The 21,746-nt window shown below is 51.0% G+C and overlaps 1 protein-coding gene across 2 annotated transcripts in view; it reads right to left on the bottom strand.

The window, feature by feature from the left end:
* Nucleotides 1–18,202, bottom strand: part of SIL1 (SIL1 nucleotide exchange factor) — a 106,876-nt gene extending 88,674 nt beyond the window's left edge. The window contains exon 1 of one of the 2 annotated variants that reach the window (XM_053956426.1): nucleotides 18,160–18,202. The gene's annotated coding sequence lies outside the window, so the exon portion shown is untranslated. The other variant, XM_053956425.1, reaches the window with a different exon arrangement.
* Nucleotides 18,203–21,746: the final 3,544 nt, after the last annotated feature.

Below are 21,746 nucleotides of genomic sequence, written 5' to 3' on the forward strand. Positions count from 1 at the left end.
CATCGTGCGCCTCCCAGCACAAAGCACCAGCAGAGCTCCCTTGCTGAGTGCAGGGCAGAGATGGGAACCCTCAGGAACACGGCCCAGGCACCTCCAGCTGAACCACGGCACAAAGACCTGCCGGCACTCGCAGCCTCTGCGGCTGAAGGGGAAGTTTCCTGGGCAACAGCCACTCAGGGAATGATCTCTAGCCAGCAATGCACAGGGGCTGTGGGATTGGAGAGGCTCTCAGGACACAGAGTGCATTCACAGCGAGCCAAGATCCCCATCACACACAATGTCCTTCTAATGGGTGGCACCCACGGCGAAGCCCGCCATGACAGGCTGGGTGATGTGCAGTGCCACAGAGAAAGAGAAGGAAATGTACCTGACCTGACCTGCAATTTTCCTCCTCTGAGCAAGAGGGTCCCAGGTCTGTGAGGAGCACTCATGTTTGCTGGTATGCTACAGGCACCTTGGGAGTACCCTGTGGCCAGCTGTCCCTCCTGCTTGATGACTGCACAGCTACACCAACAGGAGAAAGAGGAGGTTTGGAACTGAAATTCAGCCTGTGCCTAGGAGAGGAAACAGTTGGTGGGCAAAGAGAGGACTATTGGGAGACCACAGAGGATTATTGGGAGGCCACAGACTAATGTCCTTCCCCAGTCACTAGTTAGGTGTGCACAATCCTGTGCTTTCAAGAAGGACAACCTGCACACACCATTAGCTGAGGTCAATGCCCGGGATGATCTCAGAAGCTCTGCTCCTCCAAGCATCCTGTCCTCAGGAAAGCACCCCAGTGCCTCCAGTGGGTATCCCCAGCCCCACTAGAGGGAGAGCCCCAAGCCCTGCCAGAGGGTCCCACCTGGGCACAAAGCCCCAGACAGTAGGACAGCCCAGGGAGCAGCAGTTGTTTCCAAGCCCCCTCACACCTCCAGGATCTCAGTGGAGAGGGTGTAGCTGCCATACAGACCATTCCATTCATGTCACTTATGAAATTGCTTTTAAAAAAAACATTTATTCTTCTTGCTTGCTCCTCATCATTTACTCCTACTAGGACTCTGCTCTGGCGTGTTAAAAACACTCCTACACAAAGGGAAAAGTTCTGGGAACACCTTCTTGCTGCCTACAGGGAACCCACACAGCAAGGAAGCCACACTTTGAGGCTGGCAGGAATAAGCCGGGCTGGCTGGGCCCAGCCTGAGCACAGCAGCAGGTCCTGCTCCCACCTGCAGCAGAAGCCCTGTTCCAAACTGGAACCAGCCCACAGGAGGGAATTGTAACACGGGCACAGGGTGGGAGGGGCAGGATAACCATGGCACAAACACATGTTTACAGAGCTTGGCATCTACCGAGCACTCACACAACCTTTGCAACCGCTGCTAACAAATAATAACAATAAATATTAATAACCCCTCCGGGCTACCTGTGCAGCCATCAGCTCACATCAGCCCCTCGAGCAGCAGCTTGGCCATGACACCACCCAACACAGCTCTGGCAGCACTGCCAGGTGTCAGGAGCAGAATGGGGATGTGTTCAGCAGCAGGAGACAGCCCAGAAGTGCCCAGGCACGGCAGGGACAGCTCTTGGCACCAGCAGCTTCACCAGCACTGCCACAGCTCCCCCAAGAGCAGGGGAGGGAATTGTTGTGCATCGCTTGGATAAAGCCAGAACCGCCCCTTCTACCCGGCCACAGCAACCCTGATGACCCTGCTGTTTATACAACTCGCACAGTTTAACACTAAGCATCGTTTAGTCTATCATTTAAATTGACTTAATTAATTCGTTCAGCAGGCTGCATTCACACAAAACGCTGCTCTCCAGAGGGCAGGAGCACAGCTTTGAGCTGGGGTGGTTTGAAGCCTGGATAAGGCTGCCCTCGCCCTCCCCACCGCTTGTTAGCAGCCGTGGCACAGGGGCCACCCTCATTAGCGCTGCTGGCAGAAGGGGCCACGCTCCACCGTGGCTCAGCACGACCCCAATTCCACGAGCTGCCTCCCCAGCATCCCTCAGACCCTCCACGCCAGAGAGAGACCGCTGAGTCCAGGATGGGGGAGTCTTTTCTGCCAGCATGGAGTGTGCAGTAGCAGAGCGTGCCTCGGAGATCAGAGGCTGGATTTATCATTTATTATTTATAAGCAGTGCATCTATCTGAATTTCTGGCAGCTGCTCTCACAGGGCTCTGCACTGCCTGCACACCACATGACGCTCTTGCTCCTCACAGCTCTGGGGTTGGCAGGGACCTCTGGGCCCACACCAGAGCACTGGTGCTGATTTGCTCCAATTTAGGACTTTAGGACTTGCCTGGAGATGAGAGATGCACAGGGACCTTCAGGACAAACATCTTTCTGAAAGCTGTCACATTGCCTGACCTCAGTCACATGAAACAGTTTTTCCCTTCCTCCTCACCTCCCCACCACCCCAACTCCCAGCTGAAAACACCTCTCATCCTGCCTGTACCTATTCCCTTCTCCCACTCCTTGCTGCAATTTCCCAAGCACAGCACATACAATAAGTGATGTTTTCTCCCCCCATTCAGATCTATCCTTTCCATCAGTTCCTGTTTGCAAGGTGACACCTTGCCTCACACTATCCCAGGAATCTCCCAGCATTCTGTGTGGTTTTATCCCCTCTGCTTTCCCAAGCTTAGAGAATCTAACAGGAAAGAAAGTGCTCCGGGACCTGTACTAGCAAGGTCCCAGAGAATCCTGATATCCCACTGCAGCTGAGCCCACAAATTGCCAAATATTTAACTGGCTTATTCCCAGCCTCTCTGGAAACAGCTTTTTGTCTTTTCCAAGTTCCTGCTGTTCACCCGTGGTTCCCATAGGGAATAACAACCTCCTTCCCCTGTCAGATGCCAGCTTCCCTATAAAGAAACTCAATTAAGAGGTTAAGAAACTGTGAAAAATTCCTGCTCAGTGTTATAGAAATCCAGCAGTGATGGATCCAGCACACGACTCCCACAGCAGCACCCACTTCACACCGCCTGCCCAGCACAACCATCCCTGCCCCTGGCTGAATCTCAGCCTGTCCCAGCCAGGACCCTCCGTGCCAGGCCCAGCTCAGCCTGGAGGTTTCCCATGGGGACTGCCAAGCCAAGGAACCCCCTGCCAATCCCTGCAGAGCACCTGGAACAGAGGTGCCCCAACAGTGGGCAGGCAAAGTATTCTTCCAGCTGCCCTATCGATCCATCAGGAACCATGAGCTGTGAGCTTTATGAAAAATGCATTTTCTCACCTCTCCACAGAGCGCCAGTCAGTGGTGACAGCTCTGACGCCCTGTGACAACCCAGGGGACAGGGAGCAGGATGGCACACGGGCAGCAAACATGGGGCTCACCTGCTGCGTGCTCTGGAAATGTGGTCAGGAATAACATGGCACAGCAGCTTGTGGACTGATTGCATGGGATGCCTGGCTGGATGTCCAGCCCTGGCTCGGTTCCCACATGCTCCCAGTTCTGGGGCAAGCTCCCAGTTGAAAAGGCAGAGGTCACTGGGATCCACCTTGTGGGTAAAACCCAATCAGGAGCTGCCAGACTGGCAGCAAAACCTGGGATAAACCCTAACAGGCCAATCTCAAACCCGCCCCTGAAGGGGAATAAGGAGCTCTCTGGAGATGAACACAACATGCTGCCACGCAGGCTCCCTCAAGACCAGTCCTCGCTTTGTCCCCAGTCCCTGCATTAATCTGGACACATCAATCCCCATGCTGGGGCTCAGCTGCTCCATTCCCAACACAGACACCACAGTTACAAACACCGAGGTCAGCAGCAACATCTCCCTGTGCTTGGATGAAAGGCTTGATACAAGTTTGCTTTTTCCCTCCCTGAACTGGTCCTTTCTCAGTGGTTGCAGAGGATGCCTTTGTTAAGCAATTAAATAAGCCCTGGGACAGGAATGAGCACGAAGGGAGAGCTGAGAGACCATCAGTCTCACCATGCAGAAGTGACTCTCATGGTGGTTGTCATTCCTCTATCCAGGCATTTCCCACCAAGACTGAAAAGCAACTCTTGCCCCTCAACCATCAAAGCTTCCCCAAGACAAAGCCAAAGCAGAACAGCCAGCCACCACAGGCAACACTCCTTCAGCAGGGATTTTCCTAAGGAAATTTAAATTAAAACAAGCCCTAGGGGCTGCAAATGCAGAAGCAAATGCACAGACACAGAAAGCTGAAAGAGAACATAACTCCTTCCCTCTCGTGTTCTTCATCTGCCACCTCTGCTTTGGGGAATGGTTTGTTGTCTTTTAGAGCTATTTTAGATGTTACTTGCAGCAATGTATGGAGAAAACAGTTGAAATGTGATGGTGCAGCATTCTTTTTAATTAAACAATCCCTCAGGCACAACGGAATGGCTCCAGTCAAGCCCAGGACACTGCAGGTCTGCCTCCTCGGGGGGAAATGCTGGCCCCACTCCTCCAGCAGAGCAGAAGGTCTCCCAGGCCCCTCTGGAGGTCTGCTATCAGATGGCCCAGATCTTCCGCAGGGTTTGTGTCCTTCCTGCTGCCATCCTGGCTTTTTGCCTCCTCAGCTTCTGCTAAGCAGAGCTTTGATCCCCTAAGCGACTCCTGGTCCAGGGACCTTCTCTCCCTCTGCTGCCCAAACACGAAGGACATGGAGCTGGAGCTCCCCAGCACCTCAACTTCAGACTGGAAGGCTTTGATGTGGCACTGAGTGCCTGGATCTGAGATTCCTCTGGTCTCTTCAAACAGCAGCACAGCCACAGCTTGTGATCCGTGCAAAAGAGCATTTTCCTTGGGAATGGAAGTCACGCTAGCATTCATCTCCACCTTGTCATGGCAGAACAAGCTGCATCGGTGCTTCAAAGAGCTCCTCAGCCTTAAATCCTTATAAAACATTGACTAAGTGGAGAACCTGTCTCTGAATGTCTCATGAATCCCAGCAGAGGTTATGAAACAGCTTTCCTGTGACTGCCTGCACTGCCACGGGACCCCGCGGCGCCACTGGAACCACAGCACCGCCTCACCAGGCTCCCCTCACAGGAACACTGTGCTGCCCCAGGGAGATCTGCACGGACGGGTTATGGAGAGAGAATTAGAGAGGCAGTAAAGCTCCCAGTCCACAGGTCCCTCCTGGGCTCCATGACCAGGCTCCCTGCTCCTCAGAGCTGTGGGATTCCCTCAGGAGTAAAGTACTGCTTTAGCTCCTGAGCTAAAGCCCCTCAGCCACAGCACTCCAAAACCTGCTCTGAGGAAGGAGGAGAACAGAGATGTGACCAGAACTGAGTGGGTTTCCTCCGCAATTTTCTCTTCCAAGGGACAATTACTCTGTTTGTAACCTCAGTACCTTCCAGTCAATGCACTGTTGCTCATCTGGAGCTCAGACCAACAGCAGGAGATCCAGACACTCAAAAGGAAAATCCTTTTGGTGAGACACCCTATAAAGAGCCATTTCATGGACTGGCATATCGCAATAGTTGAGCAGCACTGGTCCACAGAGGGTTCTTCCTTTGACAGTCCTGGCTGTCACGGCACCTGCTGGCTCTGCAAACACCCAAGCAGCAGCCAAAGGACAACAGGGACTTTCACTCTCCGTGTCTCGGTGTTTGCTGTGAGATGACTGGCAAAGCCAAGAGCTCGAAATCTGCTGTCAGAGTGAGCAGCAGGCTGTTCCCCCACACACCCTCAGCTCTGATCAAAGAGGCACCTGCAGCACCTTCCTCTCTGCTGTGAGACACCAGAATATCCTGAGCAGCTGCCTGTACATCCTGGTGGTGCCATGGCAGCTGGGGACACGGCTCATCCACCACAGGTCTGCCAGACCACATCTGTACATGTCTGAGCTTCTGCCACGATGACCACAGCCCTCAGCTGTCCCCTCCTGCACACAGATTTTATCCCCAGCTGTTCTGCAGAGCTCCTCCATCAGCTGCCATCTAAATGAAGCTGCTCTGTGAGTCCAGGCTGTTTCAGTGACAGCCTCCACAGTGACTTCCAGTGACCACACACGTCACATGTCAAGACAAGTTTTGGCACCGACCCCAATGAGGGAGTGAGAAATCTCCACGCACCCAGAGGCAGGCAGGGGCAGTTCCTCATATGTCAAAGGGAACAGCAGTGGGAACAGGCCACATGTTTTCTGAGGCAAGGACCCTGTCATTTATGGAACAAATGGTACATTTATTGTGCTATTCAGGAAGAAATAATAACTACAGTGGCCTCCAGTCTCCAGCTCTTTTAAGTCTGTACTTAAAGAGCAAAAAAAGACCAAAGCAAACAAGGCTTCCACAAAACCAGCTGAACTGGCTTTTAGCTGCTGGACAAAAGCGTGGCAGCAGGAACTGCTCCACATTGTCCCGTCTTGTTTCTGTTTCGTAACAGCCCCGGCACTGCAGGCAAAGCACGGCAGCAGCAAAGCCCTGCTCGGGTGCTGGAGCTGCCCTGACCTCCAGCTCCTGCCCCGCCACCGTGCTCCAGGTGTGCTCCAGGTGTGCTCCAGGTGTGCCCGGCTGCCCTGGCATGTGCTGCCTGCTGGGCTTGTTCATCCCAGGGCAAGGAGCAGGGAGCCAGCCAGGGCACCTGTGATGCCATGATGATTTTTTGCCTTTTCTTTTATATACCTTTTATGTATTCTCAGTGCCCCTAACATGCACACTTGTAATTCCTTAAATCTGATAACTTAGCATAAACCTGGCATTCTGTTAGGCCAGAAAACTAAACATCTTAAAGGCCTCTCAACTGGAGGCTGGAAAGCCCTACACTATCTTGAGAAACCAACGTCCTCTCTAAAATACATCCTGTAAACTAAAATTAAGCCCATCTAGTGAGGAATACTTCAAAATAGGAAGATACCACGCTATTCCTTCAAGCCTCTCATTGAGGCATCTTTGTTAAATACTCTAATTTGCAAGGTCTATAAAACTGTATATATGATCTACCGTGTGTGTGTGCATTTCAGCGCATTCCACCTTGGTGAAGTGGTGCACCATAAAGATTCTTATTAAATACCAAGATAAAAACCCTTTATCCCCTAACCGTGTCTGGCTCTTAATTTTAAGACCAAGGAAAAGGCATCACCTGGTGGGCTCTGTGTGCCCAATGGCATTGAACAGCAGCACCCAGGGCTCCATGCACAGCTCCAGGATGATCCCCCAGGAACACGTTCCCAGCACACATAACTCTCTGTCTAATCAGGCACTCAGCCCTGTTCCAGCAGAGATTTACAGAGAAGTTTTTTTCCTCTTGGAAGCAATAATAGATGGACAGCAAGAAAGGGAAGAAATTAATGAACAAGTAATCATTCCCAAAGTTGCAAATAGGAGCAATTCCTCACCCTGAGACAACTCTGGAAAACAAGATTAAAATGCTTAGGGGACATATTCTGAAAACTGCAGGTAATAGAACAGATAAAATGTATTTACACTATCTCACAGGGGACATGTACTTTTTATTCTGCTGAGGAATGTAATAATCTGCTGTTCATTGCAGAGCTAAAAGGGTGTCCTAAAAAAAGGAACTTAACAAAGCATTTTTAATGGCAACTGGGTCTGGTTCCAGAACACAGGTTCTCCTCTGCCCCACAGCCAACATGCCATGGGAACCACAACCAGCACCTGCAGACACACCCAGCACACAAACATCAATAATAATCCATGCCAACAGCACCATTATCAACCTGCAGAAGGGAGGCTGGGATGGCGGGGGGGGTCAAAGCAACGCTCCCTGCGCTGATGTTTCCTAAGAGGAGGAGGCAGGGCTGCCTTCCTCCACTTCCCTGCGCCCGCAGAGCCGCGGCTGCCAGCGAACAGACTGCGCCTCAAGTAGCCGCCAGCAGAAACAATTTGTCATGTGTCAGATCAAATAAACTCTTATGAGGCCACTGTGCTCCCTGAAGCAGACGGCTGCCAAACTCCAAAGGAGAAATCCAAGGAAGTGAGCCGGCCAGTGTCAGCCCAAGTGCTTGTGGAGCCCAGCACAATTCTTGTTGTGAGCCATCAACTCCCGTGCAGCATCCCCATGTCAGGCAGCCACCAGCAGTTCCCATTAGGAACAAGGATTTGGTGTTTAAATTAACACTCCACATAGTCCAGAAACTCCACATTCCTCATCCAGTGGCACTGCACCTTGCTCATCCCACGGAGGCCTGAGGAAGGCTGATACCTGTCAGGTGTCTGGAATGGGCTGCAATGGATTATCACTTGTCTGAGCAAGTGCTTTTTCCCTCCCAGCTAGCACATGCTACAAGAATTCCCTCAAAACTGAATTTCAGATTACTAATTTTTCATTTTAAATGGTCCTAGAGACTTTTTTTTTTGTTCATTCTCAAGCACCATTGCAGTTTCCCATGCACTGGGCTTGTGCCCTTGTGTTGAGGCCCCTCGCAGGTCCCGTTTGCTGCACAGTCCTGCAAGACCCACTAAAGCACAGGGCCAAGGCATGTCCTTGTCTGTGATCCTGCTGGGCAGAACAAACCCCTAAAACTGCTGTGGGCACTTCTGCAAGAATAAATCATGCCAGCAGTACTGTGAGCATCTCAAATCACTCACCTGCTCCTGCAAAGACCAGGCTCAAGTACTCCCTGGTCTGCACAGAGGGCACATCCCTCAGCCCAGGGCTCAGCTGCTGGCTCCAGATGTTCCAGTGTGCTCCATCTGGGAGCAGCCACCTGAGCCCTACCGTAGCCAGGAAAGCCTCTCCTTCTGTAGATGACAGATAATGGCCCCATAAAAGTGAGTCTGCAAGAGGCCTGAGGTTCCTGACTGGAAGGAGATTAGTTTATGGCAGAGTGAGAGCAGCCACAGGGAGAAAGGCAGGAGATGCAAAGGAAGGACAGGAGAAGCTGGAGGTGTTGCTTCAAGTCACCAGAAAGCAACCTCCTGCCCCAAACCCCAGCAACAGACCCTCGACACTGCCTATCAACAAAGAGAAGTGAGCAAATGGGAAATCTAGCAGCCTAAAGCAAGGAACAAGGGAAGAACAAGGAATCAGGCACAGGGCATTCCCCCAGCATTAGCAGGGCCAGTACCAACCTCAGCTGTGTGGGGTTTCCCCAATTTAAAGAGCATCCAGTGCCTGGTGATGAGTTATATTTATACCCTTTTATCTGTACCAGGACTCCTCTCCAGCCACAGGGACTGGCACGGAGCACAGGACTCCATCCATTGTTCCAGGAGGCTCTCACCCAGCTCAGAACACAACTCTCAACTGGCCCAGGCACCAGGAGAGCTGCAAAGGACTCATAGCACTGCTTCCAGCAAGGAGCAAACACAGGCTGTGCCTGGAACGCAGGAAGTGTTACATCGAGATCCCAGGGAGGAGGAGGAGGTTACAGACTCCAGACTGTTATTTCCAGCCATGCTTTTCAGGCACTTACAGCTGCACAGACATCAGGAGTCAGGTTCCCACAGATTCCCAGCCTTTGCATGCTCCAGTTTCCAGCCAGCAGCTCTCTGGACTGTGATCCAGCCCAGCTCAGTGGTGGAAAGCAGTGCCAGCTCCAGGCACAGCCCTTGCCCCCAGCCTTTGAAGGCAGGTTAAGCAGGCAAAGCTTTGGGCATCAACCCAGGACATGGCTTGAACTCACATCTCTGAATGGAGACTCTTCCTCTGAAAAATTAATGCTTTTTTCAGCTCTCTGCCTTTGAGAGATTTCTGAGAATCAAAGGGCTGGAGTGTAGTGGGAGTCACACTCGCATCGGGTTCCTCAGCAAACTCTGGTTCTGTTCCTGAACAATGGTAAATTCTCCAGACACCGGAAGAAAACCAAATCTGCCTCAGCCACCCCATCTCACCCTGTTCCCCAAATCTGAACAAAGGAGCCCATTTACAGCACCAGTGACAAATTTCTTTACCCAAGAACACGTGTCCAAGTGCCACACTGAGTACTGGGATGGTTCCCAGAAGCCTCCTGCTGACATGGGACACTCTTCCCCAGCTTCCCCACGTACACTCTGTACTTGATTACCCCATGCTTGCTGGGAGAAGAGGAACAGAATGCACTCCAGAGCCACTTGCTGATTCCTGATTTGAGTACAACCATGGCAGCAACACTATTTTTCCCTCTTTCCAAGGCTGGCACATGCTATGTCCAGTTCCCAGAGACAGGAACCTCACACCCAGCCCTTCTGTTCTGTCACCCTCAGGAGGGCCCATCTGGAGGAGCCATCACACACTAGGTACCAACACAGTATTCAAAACTACATCCAGAACTTGCAGAAGCACTTAGATCACCCACAGCTCCTGCTGGAAATTTTCCACAGTGTAAGAGTTTATTTTGTGAGCAGGAAGAGAGCAAGAAAATTAATTAAGTCAGAGTAAGAAGAAAAAGCTCCTCCTGAAGTGAGTTAACTACACTAAAGCAGCAGTTGTGAGCAGGCCAAGTCCATTTTAAGGGCTATACATTTTCACTTCCACAGTCTTGAAAAGGAAAATGAAGAGACTTTGTTCTGTATGCATATTGTCCACCATTTGTTATTGTCTGTCTATTGATGCTCAGTTGAAAAACAAAATTTAATTAAACCCCACAGTACTGCATCACCTGCCTTTGAAATATGCCTGCATTAGTGGATCATTACAGTAAATGAAATACAACTTCATATCGGATTTTTCAAATAACGTCCTAAAACTGTTACAAATTAAATAATACTCCCGCATAGAGAAATTAAGAGACAGTGATTTTAGCAAGGGCAAAGAGATGTTTACAGATGAAGTCAGGAATGAGACATGGAGGCAATGAGGCAGAGTTGCCACAGGGTTCTTCCAGACCTTGTTGGGAGGTCTCTGTGTACCAGAAACTAGAAAGGAAAGAGTGTGCCAGGGCCATGCACATGGAAAGGGCAGTGTCCCCAACCCCCCAAGAATGTCTGCATGACCAGACCAGGCATTTGGGGTGTGCTGGCACAACCTCTCCACCCAGAGAGGTGTTTCTGCATGGGGGAGAGCTCACTGCAGCCACACACCCTGCATGTCCTTTGCAAACCCAGCCAAAGCAGCAGCAGCCATGGGAAGTGAAGCCTCATAACCACTCGAAGCACTGAAAGCCCGGACACTCAGTGGCCAAGGAAAGGGATGCAGGAAGGTGCTGTTGTGGCAGGATGAGAAATACATACTCAGGGAGGATAAAAGCAACAGAAGCTTTGTTATCTCAGGGTAAGTAAAAGTACAAGTGGGTCAGTGGGCCAGTGTTGGGCACAGCGGCAACGCCTGATGTGGAACACAGCAAAGCAGGTGAATATTGCATGAGCCTCACAGCTCTGGCTTCAAGAGATCTTCTCCTTAATAGCACCTGGGCTGATGCCGAATGTTTTTTGACAATTTATTTACTCCAAGAAATCATTTTCCCTAAATAAGAGGAGCCCATTACTGCATCCTTCTTCACGTGAGCCTGGAAAAGGCTGCACCCTGCAGCTCCGGTGGCCTCATCTCCATGGTGATGCACCAACACACACACACACACACACACACACACACACACACACACACACACACTGACTCCAGCAAGAAGGCAAACCTCCCCAAAGGAGAGGCTGAACCTGCCCAAGGGAAAGGCTGAACCTCCCCAAGGGAAAGGCTGAACCTCCTCAAGGGAAAGGCTGAAGGTGGCAGAGCTCTCAGCAGCACGAGCCCTGGGACAAGGTGTGCTGCAGGTGTTGGCAGGCAGGGCTTGTCCGAGAAGCAGAGCATGTCAGCCTACAAACAGGCTGGAAATAAAGAAAACCTTGCAAGGGCACCTCTAGATCAATTTTATAGGAAAACAGTAGATTTCCAGCTGCTGTCCGTGCCTGGGAGAAGCAACTGAGAGACAAGTTCCTGTAGTTCTCATCAGCCTGTGAATCAATTATTTATAGGAAGAAGGTTCAGTGTATAATCATTGAAAGCTGTCAACTTCCAGCCCACGCAGAGCTTCCTCTGTGGAAAGGCTGCTGGTCTGTGAGCCAGGGACTCCTCACCCCTGCATGTCACAGGATTAAAATGAGCGGCTGTGGCACGAGGGGATCCATTACACTACAGCAACAACGAGCACTGGGACCCCAAGGTACAAGCAGCACTCAGCAACATTGAGCAAAAGCCACAGGAATACAGCAAATGCAGCCCAGGATCCCTCCTAAAGGAAAAATATGGTGGTGAAAGGGCATTGGGAGTGATGTAACAGAGCTGGCACACAGAGCAGCTGGGGAAGGAGACTCTGACAAGGCTCTGTGGGGCCAGACTGTCGAAGGCAAGGCAAGCACAGCACTCAAGCACCAGCCCAGTGCTTTCCTACCCCCACACCAAAGCTTCTATGGGGATCAACAACTCACAGCCACTCACCTGCACACCCCCAAATGCTCTCCCATCAGGAGATTGTGGCTTTGTGCTTCCCAGGCTGTGGCAAAGCCTCCCCTGTCACTTAAGAGCAGCACAAGCAGCTTGCATAGGGGATGGAGATTGCTGAGGCTCCGTGCCTTCCCGAGGTGGGAGCAATCCACAATCATCAGGCAGTGGGAGCACACCAAGAGCAGGGCAGACAGGGACTGAAAATGAGCAGGCTTCACTCTCCCAGGTATTGCAGGAAACGTGCTCATCCTCAGCTCACCAGCACTCTTTGAACACAGCCAGAATGAGGCCTGAACATTAAAAACACACCAGAGTGCTGCTCCCCGTCTGCTGGAGGAAATAAAGGGAGGGGGATGTCCAATAGGGAGGAGGCACACACAGCACAGGCACCTCTGGAAGTGCCCTGCTTCTGCAGTTCAAGGTTAAACACCTCCTTTGCACTCATCTCTGAATCTGCCTCTCTTTAAAGCTGCACCAGGTAATTAGAATCATTATAACTATTATTAGACCATAATATTATTATAGCATTTTTGCTACACTTGACATCTGTTGGCTGATAGATTTAACTGGTACATAAGAAATAAATGTGCAGAGATTTCTTGCAAATGAGCACCAACACGGAAGACATTAAAGCATTCTGCATTCAAAAAGTTAATTTTATGGAAGTACACTTGAAATAAAAATTCTAAAATTAAGTTAAACCTTTAAAACGTCTTGTTAAAGGAATTATTTGGGTTTAAAGTATGCAACCATTTAAAAAATCCTGACTTTTATTTAGATGTTTAAAGGCATATATGTGGCTTGGTATCTCCTTCAGATCAACATCTGCATCTTCTTCCCATCTACTCCAGAGATTTCTAAATCATCCTTCCATCTTCCTTTCCCTCTCTCTGCAGCAGGCACTTGAATTATTTGGGCAGAGTCTGACTGCACAGGGAACCAGTATAATCAGGGCTCTTACAACCTGCTGTCTGCAAATCCTATAGAATTATCAGCAAACACACATCTAGAATAAAATACAGCTTCCTACAGCCCATGAAGCCCAAAGGGCTTTGCAAACTAGACAATTTATCCACCACTGAGATTCAGCTGTAATCCAGAGTGGAACACAACCTTTCCATCCATATTTAACTACAGCACACAGCCCCCTGGAAAAAAAGCGAGGAAGACTCCAACAGAAGCCATAGGAATGTTTTAGGGAGACTGAATTTTCTGCCCTGGAACTGAAATTAGGTCAGGGCATCCACCAAGTTGGACACAATGATGCTTGTAGGTACCTTCCAACTCAGAATATTCCATGATTCCATGATTCTACCATCAGCCATGGACCAAGACAGGAGAACAAAGAGGGCACAGTGTCTCCATCCTGTTGATGGTGTCCCTGAAGCACAGCTGGAGTGAACAGCTGGGTACTACAAGTTACCAGCCTGGAGAGGAGGAAGACACAAACACCACAGAGGAATCCTTTGTTGTCCTTAAATTCGGTGGGGCCCAAATTTCACCCCAGAGTTAGACCCATGTGTAAAGAAAGATGGAATAGCAGGTGGAAGAGCACTTCAGAAAAGGACCAATTCTTAAACTTTAGGCAGCTGAGCCCAGCAGCTCAGTACTCACAGAACTCAGGGAGTTTAGAGCTGGTCCTGCTTGGGCAGAGACGTTTGCTCCAGTGAAATCTATTTCAGCTCAAGTAACTCCGCTTCCTTAAGCAGTTGGCACTGAGGTGACAGCAAAGGCCCAGTGCAATGAGGTATCCTGCAACCACACCCACCGTGACACACTATTTAGGACTAAAACTGAGCGTCATTAATTTCTCCAGAACAAGTAGTTTTCTCTTTTCCTGAGAAGAACAACCACACAAGGAACTTGGGATTGCTTGAGGATAAAAATGTATTTTTGCTATCTTAGCCACATACAGACAAGTCCAGTTCTCACTGAGGCGAGACCTATGGAGAGAAAAGGGGAGCAGGAGATGCTGGACACAGCTTCCCCCATGCACAGCCCACTGCTGAGGCAGCTCTGAGTGGGAAGCAGGGCTGAGGATTGCCTCCGAGCTGTGCCAGTCCCAGTAAGTGTCAGCAAGAGGCCCCAGGTGAACGAAGTTCATGAAAGCTCTTAAAAATCACCTCAGCCTTCAGAAGGAGAGCACAGTCTGCCACTAGAGAGACCTGCCCATCACACCTCTAACAAAGCAGGCTTTTCACTCTATCAATCTGATGCTTTCAAAAGCCAGAGGAGCTGGGTCTGGGCAAGATCACCTTCATAAGGCCCAGTGCTCATTACTAACTAAGAAAAAAAAAGACCAACCAAAGCAACTTAAGCCCACACACTTGAGGGGTACCTATCAGCAATTCCCTGTCAGCACAAGAGAAATCCTTGTGTATGGGCCCTGGGAGCTCAGCCCAGGTCTGCTTCTGTTCAACCTTTCCATTAATCGTTTGAACAACGAAAGAGAAAGCACTTTTATAAAACCTGAAAGGATGCCCAGGAGTTAAGAGCTGGAAGCACTCTGGAGGTCATGATCAGAATTGATAAACTGAAGAAAAGTTCCCAAAACACCCACAAATCAATAGAAAGAAAAGCAAGGAGAACAATGCAAAGAAGTGCACTTGGAAACAGCACAAACAGAGATCAAGCACACAAACAGAGTCCAGGGGAAAGCTCTCCAGAGAGAACCTGGGGAAAACTTGGGACCAGACTAAATGTGCCAGCACTGTGACACCACAGCTCCAAAGAGCTGAACATCACCCTGTGATCCAGGAACATAAAATACCCAATTCTGGGCTCCATGCTGGGTATCAGCTCTGAGTTACAGACAAACCAGAGGGTCTGGGCAGCCAGCAGGAGCAGTCAGCAGTATAAAACATGCTGCCCCATACCAGCTGTGGAGAGGTTTCTCCATCCCTGCTCCCTCCAGAGCCAGTACCAGCTCCCAGATTTTAACAGGGTTTATTTACAAGGACAACCAGCCACAGGCTCCCCGCTCTATGAAGGCAAGAGACAAACTGGCTGCTCAGTTTGCTGCAAGGGCAAGTTAGATGAGCTGTCAGGCTCTGAGAGTGGGATTCCATCAAGGCCCAGAGGGAACTGGGCCCTGTCCAGATCTGCACTACCATCCACCAGTGTCTCCACCCTGGAGCCAAGTATCTCTCACCTGGCTCAGGACAGGGCCACGGACAAGGAGGCTGTTCCAGCCCTCTATTTCATTTTAGCATCCTCCATCTGGCTACTCCTACAGCAGTGACAAAGCCAAATGAACAGCTTTCTCTTCCCCAAAATACAACAGAGCTCCTCATCCTGCTGAGGGGCACCCACACAACACAGACCCAGCACCAGTGTGACCGTTTCCATTCACACCTTCCTTATCCCTCACAAACAAAGCTCATCAAGCTTCATTTGCCACCTCGCTGCTGCAGCAGAGAAGCCAGCAGGGAAGGGGATGCTGCCCTGGGGAAGACACGGCTTCCCAGCTTCCCTCCTCCCCTCCCACCCCACACAGCCCCACCGACCTCTGTGACTGCCTGAAGCCCACATGGGCCATCACCCAGCCCTGCCTACCCCAAACACCTGAATTTGAGAGGACAGTCATTGAAAGCCACTGAAGTCATTGCCACAAGGTGTTACAAAGCAGGCGACAGCAGCTGGTGCCACCAGAAAACAGCTGCACCAAACCCAACCAGCAGCTTGGGAGAAATCCAGCGAGGGGGCAAAAGCTACAGATCTCATGCAAAAGCAGGGCTTAGCTCTCAGGAACATTTCAGATTTCCCAAAGACTCAGAGGGATTTGGGGTTTTGCTGAGCTGCCTCGCGAACCACAGCCAGAATGGATCTATCCTTGGCGAGCAGGCGCCGTCTCCCTTTGCAGGGCTGCTTGCAGAGATCCCCAGCCTTGTGTCACTTCCCACTGCAGGTGCTAAGAATATCTGCGTGTTCATAAAAAATAGCAACCAGCTATTGAGAACTTATCAACAAAGTGCTCGACAGATCTTAATTAAAGCTGATTCACCTCCCTCACGAGCCTGAGTCGAGAGTTATTTCTCAGAGGAGAACGCAGAGTGTAAGAGCTGAGGTGGGTTATAAAAGTCACAGAGGGAGTCAGTAGCACACAGGATGAGCACATGTAAAGGCTGACTAGTATCCCTAAATTTATCCCAATAACCCAATGCTTCACAAATTCTCAAAGTATGGCTGCTGTGCTTTCAACCCCATCTGCCCAACCCAAGCAGAAGCAGACAGAGACAGGTTTGGGGGTGCTGAAGTTTTCCAGGTGTTTTATTGCTCAGGCTAAAGGAATTCTCCACTGCAAAAATGAAGAAGGTGGTGGCAGTAGCACCAACCCTGCTCTTGTGCTGATTCAGGACACAGGGACAACACTGTGGGTTCAAAGGCTGTTCTGACAGTTCACCAGCAATTCACCAGTTCACTGCTTCCACCTGATTTCTTCCAAAGAATCGTATTTGTATCCCTTCAAATATGGTAAATACAGGGTCACACAGACAGCACCCTCCAGGAACTCGCAACACCGCTCTCCCACCTCTGGTAGCGGGACTCCTACACTGAAGTTTCTGGGACAGTATTTTGGATACTTCCACCATAGAAATGCCCTAGAGGCTGCTGAAAAGCAAAGTCATTTTAAGGCAGGGCTGGGTCATTTTAAGGCAGGGTTGAGGAAAAGAAAGAAAGAGAGAAAATTAGAAGTCCATCCCTTAACAATGCTCCTCCCAGAGAACAAATGAATTCAAATGATCACAGGGAGCAGGAACACTGCGGCAGCACGTTCAGTAAATGACAGGGCGTGTCATCTTCTTCTAACGCCCTCTGGACACTTATCTGCATTTCAAAGGTTCCTGCCGGGCTATGCACGGAGCAGCCTCTTCCACAGAAAGCTCCATCACAGAAATGCCTCTGCAGATTATCCTCCTTTGGCAGGCACACTGAGCAGCACTGGTGCAGGCAGCTCTGCCTCTGCACGGCACTGGGACTGGGTTAGTTCTAGCAGAAAAACACTGCAGAATAAATAACTTGGCCTTAAGAAATTGTGTCTACAGAACTTGGTGTAAACCCAGACCCTCCTGAAGGCGGGTGGCGTCAGTGCTCTGTCGACAAGTGCTAGTCAACTACTGAACATTCTAAATGTAACTTAAATATTTTACGGCAACATTCCAAGCAGCGTTTATATACAAAATCCCATTTGCTCAGCACTCCCTTCCTGGCCTTGTGCAACGCATCGTTTTACCAGTTCTTCAGCCAGAGAACTATATGCAGGTTTGTACCAAAACAATTAAAACAATTTTAAAATTCAGACCTCGTGTTACAGAGCCCACACCCTGAAGAAACATCCATTTCAATATTCCAAAACTATTCCAATTTTTCTAGCACGTTTTTATTCCACAGCAGCCTGGGTACACAATAGGCCAGAGGACACCCAGCCCACCCTCACGCTCCAGGCAGGATCCAAACTGTGCCCGTTGGGGGAAACTTACGCGTAAATATTTTTGTTTTAAACCCCTCAGTGTAAGGGATCCCTGTCCTGCCCCGACGGTGTGCCTAAGTGCCCCTCACAGGGCCCGCGTTTGCGGTCCCTGCAGCAACATTCCAGCCGCAGCAGCTGCTTGTCCTGCCAGGCCTGCCCGAGCCCCCGGGGCCGCGCACGCACCGTCCCTAACGGCCCGGCCACGGCCGCTCTGAGGGGAACCGGGCCGGCGGGCAGCCCCCACCCCGGCAAGGCCTCACCGCCGGCTCCGCTCGCGCGAGGGCAGCGCAGGGGGGAGGCAGCGGCCGGTGCCCACGGGGCCGGAACCAGGGCTCTATCCCGGATCCCGGGTCCCGGGTCCCGACCCGGAGCCACCGCCCGGCCCTCACGGGCCGCCAGCAACGCCGCCCACCGCGACCCCCCCACCCCGACTCACCGCTCCGCACTGCGCACGCTCCGCCCAGCCCCAGCCGCCCCGCCCCGGCCCCGCCACAGCCAATCAGCGCCGTCCTTGGCCCAGCTCCTGCCCTTAGTCCCGCCCATAGTCCCGCCCCACCCAGTCAGCACTGCCCCAATCCTGGCCACACCCCCTGGGCTGTCCCGTTCTGTCCGCACCGCCCTTGGCCCCGCCCCCGGGCCCCGCCCGTGCCCCGTGAGGCGGCGGCGGCGGCGGCGCTGGCGCTGCCCTGGCCTCGCCGTGTCCCGGGCTCGGCTCGCCGGCCTGAGCCTTGTCCCGGGCCGGGCTGAGTCGTGTCCGGGGTCGGGCCCCGGAAGCCGGGGCTGCCCTGAGCGGGCAGGAGCCTCCCTGGCTGTAGGAACGGCCTGTCCCGGGCAGCGGGCAGCAGCCCCGTCCTGGAGGATCTGTCCCTCAGGAAGGGACAGACGGGACTGCCTGGCTGGGGGCGCCTCTGCATCGTGTTAAGTTGGACATAGGATGAATTTCTCCGTGGAAAGGGTGGTCAGGCCTTGGCAGGGGCTGCCCAGGAAGGCTTGGAGTCCCCAACCCTGGAGATCTCCAAGGAAAGCCTAGAGGTGGCACTCAGTGCTCTGGGATGGGGACAAGGTGGGAATATTGGATGGGTGCCTGGGAACAGGAGGAAATATTCACAATGATCTGGAGATGTTTGCCTTATACATCACATCGTCCCTGCCGCAGGCTACTTCACCACCCCGTTTATTTTCCACAGGTTTTGAGGAATGTATTTCAGGTAAATACAAGGGTGTAAATTCTCAGCCTTGGCACCCCTAGCTGATGCTGAAATGAGGTGGGAAAGTCAGAGAAGGCACAGGCAGCTCACAGGTCCCCTCACCTCTTTCACTCAAAGCACTCTGCTGATTAAAATCATTCCAAAGCATTTCCCACCCCTCTCCCGAATGCAACTGAGTGATGGCATTGCAGAAATGATGGAAAATCAGCCATGAGCTGTGCAGCCCTCCCTGGCAAGGGCTGGGCTGTGGCTGAGGAACAGGCCAGGAGATCCACTGCACAGCAGCCAAAACCAATGTGCCAGCCCCAAAATTAAACCTGCAATGCTTAAGCATCTAGTGAAAGATGTTCAGTGACATCAGGGGACCTGTCCCTGGGCCACTGTCCCCATGGCTCTGCTCACCCATGCTGTGTTTCACTGCTGGCACCCACAGAGATCCTGGAGGCAGGAGATTGACTGTAAGCAAATCTCAGCTCTCCTTGCCGGTAATTGAATATTTTCAATCTTTCCAGGTTGGTTGTAAACATCTCAAAAACATAATCTGGAATCAAATCCCTCAAAGCCTGTCAGGAGTGCACCAGAGCTTTATTGATGTTTATGATTTTTGTTGGGGTTTATGGTTTCTCAGGCAGCTACGTGACTGCTGCCTGGATGTAACTCCTGGCCTTTGGATGGCCAAAAGTACTGCTGTACTTCAGCCTCTTCCTCCTCCTTTTGGGCTCCACACACCAAGCCCAAGGCTGGCGGCCAGGCAGGACTAGTCTCTCTGCTTGCAGCCCAGGAGCCAAATGTCAACTGGGGCATTGGGAAGAGGATTTTCTCCCTGCTGTCACCAGGCATTTAGGGAAGCCTCACTGAGATGCTCAGTCCATCCAGAGAGGAGCACTGCTGCATCCCTGGGCAATCCCAACCAAATCCCACATCTGAAACTGCTCCCACGTCAAAGAGATAAGAAAATACACTCTGCATGTATTACTTTCTGCATCTGGAGTTCCTCTCTTTGGTCTGATGGGGTGGAGGGCTTTTTCCAAAGGTACTAGAGAAGATGGGTGTGAGAGAGTAATTCGGGACTGGGAGTAATTTTTCATCAGTATACTTAAAGACAATCACAGCACTAGGAGGGAGGCCTAATTGTGGAGTTGTGTAATTAGTTTTTATGTCACTGCAATTATTCTGTTGGCTACATATAAAGAACATGGGAAAATGCAGCACTTAATTTTAAATCAAGACTTGATTCTCTTTTAGTAGGTAATTGATGTTGATCACATCACTTAGCAGCAACTATAAAATGTGCTATTTAGATTGTAAAAGGATGGAGAAAAGGACTAAGCAGATAGGTAATTGATGAATTGAGGCAGCGTTGGTGGGAGGCAGCAGGAATCCTTCAGCTGACTCTGCTTGCAGCTGCTCCTGGGCTTCGTTAGTGCCCAAAGCTTTAACAGGCACAGAGCCCCTGTCCCCGTTGCACACCATCGCTCTGTCCTGGACAGCAGCGGCAACAGGGTAACTGCTCTTCATGGAATTGATCCCTCGTGGTTAAACCCCTTCCTTTACAGAATCCAGATTTCCTTCATGGAATTGATCCCTCGTGGTTAAACCCCTTCCTTTAAGGAATCTGGATTTCCTTCACGGAATTGATCCCTCCTAGTTAAACCCCTTCCTTTAAGGAATCTAGATTTTCTTCAGGAAAAGGTGTGTGGGTTTGTGCCCAGGACTGCCATATGCTCGTCCGCAGCCACCAGGCTCCTCTCCTCTCCTCTCCTCTCCTCTCCTCTCCTCTCCTCTCCTCTCCTCTCCTCTCCTCTCCTCTCCTCTCCTCTCCTCTCCTCTCCTCTCCTCTCCTCTCCTCTCCTCTCCTCTCCTCTCCTCTCCTCTCCTCTCCTCTCCTCTCCTCTCCTCTCCTCTCCTCTCCTCTCCTCTCCTCTCCTCTCCTCTCCTCTCCACGTTGTTTGCCTTCTTCAGTAGCTCAGTTGTGGCAACGTGTCCCAAATTTGGTCACTAATGAAATTACCTGACTGGTGCTAAACACCCCCAGACACATAATTGAACATTTAAGTCCAAAAGGAAAATTAAGTTGCAAGGTGCCAATGCTGTGAAGCCTCACTGTGCTGCCCCTCGACAGGTAACTCTTTTAGTGATATTTTCATACTAAAAGTACCTGCAAGTAGCACCAGAAAAAAGCCATGGATGCTGTTTAACACAGTAATGCAGAGACATCCAGAGGGTTCAGTTGCCCTTTTCCCTCTGGAAGGATGCCAGGACGAGCATGAGAGGTGTCTCTCCTGGATACAAAGCAAATTCCACAGGCTGCAGAAGACTCTTGAGGTCGCAGGTCCAGGCTTTGCACTCGCACCAAAATAGATGGATTTGTGGCCAGACAAGCCACTGGAAAGAGTCCTACCAGGATTTTTAAGTGAAACACTTTTCCCCTCCAGCCTTTTCTTTCCCTGAACCTTTTTTGTGTGCTGTAGCAAAACGTGAGATCGAATTTGGGCTCCAGCGAGTGTAATTGTTGAACAGCCTGCCCCAGCCGGCCTCACTGCTGCAGAGAGCTGCCCACAGCCACTTTCCATGCTGACAGAATGAAATGCATTTTTACAGCCCAAGACATGAGTCATGACCCAGCCTGAGTTCAGAGCAGAGCGTTTTTGGAGTACATGTGACTCCAAAGAGGCCAGAGGGGAACCCTGGGCTTGAGATAGGATGGCATCACAGCTGCAGAGTTTCCCCAGTCACTTTTAAAAATGCTTTTTCTCACCCCATTTTGTGTGCTGCGATATGAAGGTTATTGCAGGACCTGTTCTGCCATGTCAGC

Source organism: Vidua chalybeata, chromosome 15, assembly GCF_026979565.1.
Source record: "Vidua chalybeata isolate OUT-0048 chromosome 15, bVidCha1 merged haplotype, whole genome shotgun sequence".
Classification (NCBI taxonomy): Eukaryota; Metazoa; Chordata; class Aves; order Passeriformes; family Viduidae; genus Vidua; species Vidua chalybeata.